The sequence below is a fragment of the Rhamphochromis sp. 'chilingali' genome (genome assembly GCF_963969265.1).
Source record: "Rhamphochromis sp. 'chilingali' genome assembly, chromosome: 15".
NCBI lineage: Eukaryota > Metazoa > Chordata > Actinopteri > Cichliformes > Cichlidae > Rhamphochromis > Rhamphochromis sp. 'chilingali'.
Window position 1 is genome coordinate 34,788,113 of NC_137942.1, and position 7,472 is coordinate 34,795,584.

General features: G+C 47.8%; 1 long non-coding RNA gene across 1 annotated transcript; it reads right to left on the bottom strand.

The window, feature by feature from the left end:
- Window positions 1–386: 386 nt before the first annotated feature.
- On the bottom strand, window positions 387–1,008 carry LOC308410918. Its single transcript, XR_013974298.1, has 3 exons — window positions 946–1,008; window positions 632–812; window positions 387–540 (listed from the first exon to the last, which is right to left on the bottom strand). It is a non-coding gene; the product is annotated as an uncharacterized lncRNA (long non-coding RNA).
- Window positions 1,009–7,472: the final 6,464 nt, after the last annotated feature.

A 7,472-nucleotide genomic window follows, 5' to 3' on the forward strand; every position in this document is an offset into this window, starting at 1 on the left:
TTTTTGCATCTACTTTATTGTGTAATGTTTCATTAGCTTATACTTGATGGCTCGGGCCCCTGGAAGACTAGCAAGCACTACTGTGGAAGCTAATGGGGTTCCTTATATATAAACAGATAAATAAACCCTTTCTAATAGGCAGCAGCAGTTAATTCTTTACTAATGCATTTCCTCCTTTGCTTTACATTAATACCCCTGAAAGCTCCAGACCAACAAACTACTCGTATGTTTGCTTTAATAGAGGTGGTCACACTTTCTAAAGATTAATTCATCAAACGCATTTGAGTAGCAACACCCGGCTGCTGCTGCTGCTGCTTGTAAGTTTCTTCTTTCTTTTTTTGGACACTTAATCATTCACCACTGACAGGTTTAACAGAGAATGTGCTTTTACCTGAACTAACCAGATCCCATCTTTAGTGTCCTCTACTAATTCATAGAAGTGCACCTCTCCACTGAAGTGTGTGGTGCTGGAGCCGTCGGCCTCTGTCTGCTCCTTCTGCTTCTTTATGGCCGAGTACAGCTCCCCCTGTGTCAGCTCTCCTGTGACAGAGCAAAATGCAGCAGCTTTTAAAGAGCACTGATACTTGACATCCATGCAGCAGTGGTCTACGTACAGGCAAAGACTACATACACACACTGCGCAAAGTTCTTGAACCACCTCATGTTTGTTTTTGTGTCACATCCAAGGCCGGGACAGTTAAAGTGGTCTTGAGTACAAACATTTTTCACTCTTCAGTCCAGTTTTTGTACGGAACCATTTTCAAAGGAAGTTGCTTTTTTTCTCCTTCTTTGATAAGCCACATAACGCTGACCTACGAATCAAGCAAACAGAAATAAGGGACCTAAATCAAAGGATGAACCGGTGTTGTGCCAGTCATATAACGAAATGAACAGTATCTATAAATTTCTCCCTCTCATACTATTTAAAAAAATAAAAAAACAAACCCTAATTCTTCATCCTGCGTCTTTATTCTTCGAGCGTGGTCAGAAGAGGAGCTTGTCCTGTGCAGTATCTCTGCTGTTCCCAGGACTGTGCTCTTGATCTCTCATGTCATTCCTGGGATCTGCTGGAGCCAACTGCCCAGGTATGGAGAACACCGCCCGAGTGCTCCGATGACCACGGAGGTCACTGTCGCCTTCAGCTTCCACGTCTTTCTTGTATTGATGCCAGAGGCTTCAAACAGTTATATTGTTCCAGCAGGGCATCTTGAGGCGCCTTTTGTTGTGATTTGGCGCTATATAAATAAAATTGAAATTGCATCTGACAGTCGGCAGGTGTTGATTGGTTGGATCTTGTTCTTCCCATTCAGCCGACTCCTCAGGACTCGTCTCTGCAGGTATTTGGTGGTTGCAGCTTTCCTAACAGCCTCTTCATGGTTCCCATCTGACTGTGGGACTCCAAGTATCACAGCTACATTCTCTGCCTGCAATGTGCAATCCCCTCAGTTCTGATCACCTTCCCCCTTTGTGTTACATCCTCCTACACGTCTCCAGTCCGAATGACAGGCCAGTGTTATTGCTGTTATTGATCTTAGTGGATCAGTGAGCTGATCTCTCATTCACGCCTAGCATGCAGCTCGATGTCATCCATGTACAGGAGGTGGCAACGTGTGCCGTTCACACAGACTCCAGATGTCCAATGACATCTGTCTCGAGGGCAGAGGTGTGTCTCTCCTCTGTTATCACTCTCTGCAGGCGTTTGCGGTTTGCAGTAGTGCTGCTGTACCATGCAGTGATGCAGCTGGTCAGGGTGCTCTCCACAGTGCAGCTGTAGAACCTGCTGAGGATCTTGGCCAACATACCAAATTTCCTCAGCCTCCTCAGGAAATACAGCAGCTGCTGAGCCTTCTTGACCAGCTGTGTGGTAAATGGCCTGTATTTGTATAGCGCTTTTACTAGTCCCCTAGGGACCCCAAAGGTGATGGGATATTGCACAGGAATGAGCAGCAGTACATCAGGTAAGGTCCTCACTGATGTGGACGCCCAGGTACTGCTGCTCACCCTCTCCACTTCACGCTCCCGGGTAAACAGCGGCTGGTGAGGCCTCTTCTTCTTCCTCGTGTCCACTATCATCTCCTTTGTCTTATCAGTGTTGAGGGTGAGGTTGTTGTCCTCACACCGTGACACCAGAAGCCACGTCGTCCTCTCCAGTGATGCGACCGATCACTGCAGTGTCATCCGTGAACTTCAAAATGATGTTGTCTTTGTTGGAGGTGATACAGTCATGGGTGACCAGGGTGTAGAGGATGGGGCTGAGGACACAACCCTGTGGGACGCCAGTGTTTGTCTGCCAGTCAAAAAGTCCTGTAGCCAGTCACAGAGGGTGGAGGGTGCAGGCCGAGTGTTGCCAGCTTGTGAGTGAGTTTGTGGGATCACAGAATTGAAAGCGGAGCTGTAATCAACCAAAAGTACCCTGATGTAGGAGTCTTTGTTTTCCAGGTGGGAGAGGTAGTAGTGAAGGGCAGCAGTGATGGTGTCTGATGTGGACCTGTTGGACCGGTGGGCACACTGCAGGGGTCCAGAGTGTCTGTGATGTTGCTCTGGATGTAGGTGGCAGATTTCTTTTCTCATGTATTAACCACATATTTAATCATATCACATTAGTTATAGTAATATCACTTTCTCACTGTACCATAGTAAGAGCACTCCTGTCACTAGTTTACATGCATGTGGAAAGTTACCACAGTGAGGCCGTTGTAATGGGAGACGTTAAACAGATAGTGGGACTCCTTCTGCTTATCAGGGATGTAACTCTTTAGGTGACGGCCAAGCATAAAACAAGGTCATAATTCTCTATGTGAGGGAGGAGGTATAGCCCCCCTGAGAGGGGCAACATGTGAAAGTTTGTGGATGTTCTTTGTCTGTGTGTCTGTATATAAGATGTAAGGGCGGTGGCCACAGAGATGGTCCTGGTGTTTCACTGGGATGCTCTCTCCACATTGCAATGTGTTTATTAAACCCACTTCAAATCAAGCTCACTGGGTGTGTTGCAGAGTATATATACTCAACAAAAATATAAACGCAACACCTTTGTTACTGCTCCCATTCCCCATGGGATGGACGTAGAGACCTAAAATTCATTCCAGATACACAATATAACCATCCCTCCCAAACAGTGGTCACAAATCAGTCCAAATGTGTGGTAGTGGGCACATCTGCCATATTGAGATAATCCATCCCACCTCACAGGTGTGCCACATCAGGATGCTGATCTGACATCATGAGTAGTGCACAGGTGTACCTCAGACTGCCCACAACAAAAGGCCACCCTGGAATGTGCAGTTTTGTCTCACAGCAAAATGCCACAGATGCCACAAGCAATGAGGGAGCGTGCAATTGGCATGCTGACAGCAGGAATGTCAACCAGATCTGTCGCCCGTGCATTGAATGTTCATTTCTCAACCATAAGCCGTCTCCACAGGCGTTTCAGAGAATATGGCAGCACATCCAACCGGCCTCACAACCGCAGACCTCGTGTAACCACACCAGCCCAGGACCTCCACATCCAGCAGGTTCACCTCCAAGATCGTCTGAGACCAGCCACCCAGACAGCTGCTGGAACAATTGGTTTGCACAACCAAACGATTTCTGCACAAACTGTCAGAAACCGTCTCAGGGACGCTCAACTGCATGCCCGTCGTCCTCATCGGGGTCTTGACCTGACTCCAGCTCGTCGCCGTAACAGACTTGTGTGGGCAAATGCTCACATTCGATGGCGTCTGGCACGTTGGAGAGGTGTGCGCTTCACGGATGAATCATGGTTCACATTGTTCAGGGCAGATGGCAGCTGAGAATGTCCCAGTTCTTGCATGGCCAGCATACTCACCGGACATGTCACCCATTGAGCATGTTCGGGATGTGCTTGACCGGCGTATACGACAGCGTGTACCAGTTCCCACGAATATCCAACAACCTCGCACAGCCATTGAAGTGGAGTGGACCAACATTCCACAGGCCACAATTGACAATCTGATAGACTCCATGCGACGATGTGTTGCACTGCATGAGGCAAATGGTGGTCACACCAGATACTGACCGGTTCTGGGTCCCCAGACCCCCAATAGCGCAAAAAACTGCACATTCCAGGGTGGCCTTTTGTTGTGGGCAGTCTGAGGTACACCTGTGCACTACTCATGATGTCAGATCAGCATCCTGATGTGGCACACCTGTGAGGTGGGATGGATTATCTCAATATAGCAGATGTGCCCACTACCACACATTTGGACTGATTTGTGACCACTGTTTGGGAGGGATGGTTATATTGTGTATCTGGAATGAATTTTAGGTCTCTACGTCCATCCCATGGGGAATGGGAGCAAAAACAAAGGTGTTGCGTTTATATTTTTGTTGAGTGTAGTTAGTGTAGTTGTTGTTTTGTTTTGTGTGTCAGTTCTACTACTAAGTGTCTGTAATGTCGGGTTGTGTTTAGTGGTTGAGAGGAGGCGGCAAAAACACTTAGCAGGATAGTCAGAATCAGAATCAGAATACTTTATTGATCCCTGGGGGAAATTATTTTTTGTTACAGTGCTCCATTTTAAACCAACATTAAGACAAGACAGACAATACGCTAACTAAGAATAGTACAATATATACATATATATACATACATACATACATAAGTCACTCATAAATAAATATTTGGAAAAGAAACATGTGTAGTTGTAGCAGCAAACAGTGTGTTAAGTGGATGCGTTGTACAGGGAGCCACAGGCAGGAATGATTTCCTGTGTCGTTCAGTGGTGCATCATGGGTAATCTCAGTCTCTCACTGAACGAGCTCCTGTGACTGACCAACATGTCATGGAGTGGGTGGGAGGTGTTATCCAACATTGTCTTTATCTTGGACAGCATCCGCCTCTCCGACACCACCTTGAGGGAGTCCAGCTCCATCCCCACAACATTGCTGGCCTTACGGATCAGTTTATTAAGTCTGTTGGCATCTGCGACCCTCAGCCTGCTCCCCCAGCATGCAACAGCATAGAGGATCGCACTGGCCACAACAGACTCATAGAAAATCCTCAGCATTTTCTGGCAGATGTTGAAGGACCTCAGTCGCCTCAAAAAATAGAGACGACTCTGGCCCTTCCTGTAAAGTGCTGTGGTGTTTTTAGCCCAGTCCAGTTTATTGTCAATGTGTACTCCAAGGTATTTATAGTCCTCCACAATGTCAACACTGACCCCCTGGATTGAAACAGGGGTCAAGTGTTTCCTGGTCTTCCTGAAGTCCACAATCAGTTCCTTGGTCTTTGCCACGTTGAGCTGCAGATGATTCTGCTCACACCACGTGACAAAGGAGTCGACCACAGCCCGGTACTCTGTCTCATCATCCCTGCTGATGCATCCAACCACCGCAGAGTCATCAGAAAACTTCTGAAGATGGAGGTCTCTGTGCAGTGGCTGAAGTCTGTGGTGTAGAGGGTGAAGAGGAAGGGGGAGAGGACAGTCCCCTGTGGTGCCCCTGTGTTGCTGATCACCTTGTCAGACACACACTGTGGGAGACGTACATATTGTGGTCTTCCTGTCAGGTAATCAACAATCCAGGACACCAGAGAAGCATCCACCTGCATCGCTGCTAACTTATCACCCAGGAGGGTCGGCCTGATGGTGTTGAAAGCACTGGAAAAGTCAAAAAACATGACCCTCACAGTGCTCGCCGGCTGGTCCAGATGGGTGTAGACACGATTGAGCAGGTAGATGATGGCGTCCTCTGTTCCGAGACGAGGCTGATAAGCGAACTGAAGGGGATCCAGATGTGGTCTTACTATGGGTCGCAGCTGGTCCAGGATGAGCCTTTCCAGGGTCTTCATGATGTGGGAGGTCAGTGCCACGGGCCTGTAATCCTGGGGGCCACTGGGACGAGGCGTCTTTGGTACAGAGAGAATACACACTCACACTGGGAATTCCACAGTGTGTCCTTTAATGCACCTGATAATGGATTGCATTTATATAGCGCTTTTCGAGACGCTCAAAGCGCTTTTACAATACCACTATTCATTCACTCTCACATTCACACACTGGTGGAGGCAGCTACAGTTGTAGCCACAGCTGCCCTGGGGCAGACTGACAGAAGCGAGGCTGCCATATCGCGCCATCGGCCCCTCTGACCAACACCAGCAGGTGAAGTGTCTTGCCCAAGGACACAACGACCGAGACTGTCCGAGCCGGGGCTCGAACCGGCAACCTTCCGATTACAAGACGAACTGCCAACTCTTGAGCCACGATCGACCTTCTCTTCGGCAACCATATAAGCCCGGTTGAACGGCTGCAGCTTAACAAACATAGTGTTTACAAACATAGCACAGTGTTCGTACAACCCATAACGTTGCAAAAGAAAGGTGTCTGGAGAGGTAAAACATAAAATCCGTCCCTCCTCATGCACTAGCGTGCAAGCACATGTCCACACATTCACAGAGAGGGCAGTGGCGCATACCGATGACAACATTAACCCTCAACTTGGGTTGTCTTAAAGAGACACTATACCACTGTGACTTTTACATGTCACAGCAAAAAAGCCACCAACAGCAGGTTGAAGTGTAAACGCTGTGGGAAAACAGGAGGAGTGATACACCTCCTGTTTCCCCACAAAACAGCACAACCAAGGACTTAGAAGCACAATATAAAATACAAGTTAAAATGCTGGGTCACAAAGAACCGTGACAGACTCACCTTTAACTGCCCAAGACAAAGTTATGTGACATTAGTGATGTTTGTACTAACTTGGTTTTAAAGCTTTTACTTTAACTTATACGCTGTTCAATAGTTGTAGTTGATGATTTTATGGATAATTAAAGTCATATATAAGGAGGATTTTTGCTTCGGTTTTCTCATATTTTTTTCTCAGTCTCATCTTTTGTCATTTCAACTCCATGTGTGGCAGATTCCAACCTCAGCCAAGCTTTCCTATAACTATAAAAGACTATAAAGACACATCTCCGGGATGCACTGGTACGCATCTTCAGTGATGTATCCTGGGGTCATCAGGTGTTTCGGGTCTCACAACATCATACACCCTCGCCCAGGCGACCCAGCTGGGGGTGATCAGGCCCCGACTTGCGTACCAGTAGCTACCCACGGATCAGCCCTCTTGATCCACAGCCACCTTGTGGCTTTCTCTGCCGCTTCACTCACAGCCTGGATGGCCCTCTTCTTGGCTGCCCCAGCCACGCCCAGCCAGCCTAGGACTTTGCATAGTGATCGTCCTGCAAAGCCCCTACAACCCACTTCTATGGGCTCATAGAAAGTCTTCCAGCCCCTTCCCCTGCACTCCTGCACTAGTTCCTAGTACTTTCCTCGTTTCCTTTCATTGGCCTCCTCGATCTGCTCTTCCCAGGACACTGTGAGTTCCAGCATGATCAGCTGTTTTGAGGCCTCAGAAATAATTATCATGTCTGAACGGAGGGATGTTTTTGCAATGTTCTGAGGGAACTGTAGCTGTTTACCCAGGTCAGCCTGTAGCTGCCAATCAGAGGTTGT